Source organism: Myotis davidii, unplaced genomic scaffold (genome assembly GCF_000327345.1).
Source record: "Myotis davidii unplaced genomic scaffold, ASM32734v1 scaffold3, whole genome shotgun sequence".
In the NCBI taxonomy this organism is placed as follows: domain Eukaryota; kingdom Metazoa; phylum Chordata; class Mammalia; order Chiroptera; family Vespertilionidae; genus Myotis; species Myotis davidii.
In genome coordinates this window covers 2,033,824-2,034,976 of record NW_006295062.1, presented here as the reverse complement: position 1 = coordinate 2,034,976, position 1,153 = coordinate 2,033,824, and the positions used below count along the sequence as shown (strand labels likewise).

At 35.8% G+C, this 1,153-nt stretch overlaps 1 protein-coding gene, 1 long non-coding RNA gene and 1 pseudogene across 10 annotated transcripts in view; 2 read left to right on the top strand and 1 right to left on the bottom strand.

The window, feature by feature from the left end:
• The window catches only part of PTPN4 (protein tyrosine phosphatase, non-receptor type 4), a 219,190-nt gene that overhangs the window by 17,860 nt on the left and 200,177 nt on the right, over positions 1 to 1,153 (bottom strand). The gene's annotated exons all lie outside the window — the stretch shown is intronic.
• LOC107184085 overlaps positions 1 to 1,153 on the top strand; it is a 17,267-nt gene that overhangs the window by 129 nt on the left and 15,985 nt on the right. The gene's annotated exons all lie outside the window — the stretch shown is intronic.
• LOC107184084 lies at positions 278 to 832 on the top strand (annotated as a pseudogene). Its single transcript, XR_001514909.1, has one exon. The product of XR_001514909.1 is annotated as a mitochondrial import inner membrane translocase subunit Tim9 pseudogene (transcript).

Here is a 1,153-nt window from a genome sequence, read left to right as displayed (position 1 = left end):
GGAGGCATCTCATCAATGATTCTCAACATTGATGTTTCTATTTCTCTCTCCTCTCCCTTCCTATCTGAAATCAATAAAAATATATTTTAAAAAAAGAAAGGGACTGATAAAAGAATTCCATGATACCCCAGTATAATGTAATAACTAATTTTTCAGAATCCTTAACAATATAGAATGAATGAAAAGCATCTAATATATATATAGACTACTTTTGATTACTATTAAAAAAAAAAAAAGTATTTGCCCTGGCCTGTGTTTCTCATGAAGGTACCGAAAAATATGGCTGCACAAATTCCAGAATCTGATCAGATAAAACCGTTTAAAGAATTTCTTGGAACCTACAATAAACTTACAGAAACCTGCTTTTTGGACTGTGTTAAAGTCTTCACAACAAGAGAAGTAAAACCTGAAGAGACCATCTGTTCAGAATATTGCTTACAGAAATATTTAAAAATGACGCAAAGAATATCCATGAGATTTCAGGAATATCCTATTCAGCAGAATGAAGCCCTGGCAGACAAAGCAGGACTCCTTGGCCAGCAACGATAGAGACGTCCTGAGGGGTGGACTTTCCCTGAAAGGTTGCCAATAGCTTTGCACTGGAAGTGAGGCTTCATCTAATAGAATCCCCTGAAAGCAGTAGCCACCATGTTAACCATCTGTCATGACTGGCAAATGGAAACCACTGGAGAAACAAAATTGCTATTTACCAGGGATAATCAAAATAGAAGGTCTTATTGTCCAATCAAAATGTAAGATGCAACATTTGTTGAGTCTTTATGATTCAGGAGCTTAGTCACTTGATTAGAAAAATAAACCATTATTTCTTCAATAGTGACTATTAATTTTAAAGCAAAATCATGAATGAGATAGAAACAATTTTTATTTCTAAAAGTTAAATAAATGGAAATATCACTGAAAAAAAAAAAGAGGGTCACAGGTTTGATTCCTGATCAGGGCACATACCTGGGTTGTAGGTTTTATCCACAGCATGGGCCAAGGAGAGTGAGGGAGGCAACCAATCAATTTATCTCAAGACACATTGATGTTTTTCTCTCTTTCGCTCTCCCCCCCCCTCCCTTATACTGTCTCTAAAAGTCAATGGAAAAAATATCCTTGGGTGAGGATTAACAAAAAAAAAGGGTGGGTGGGT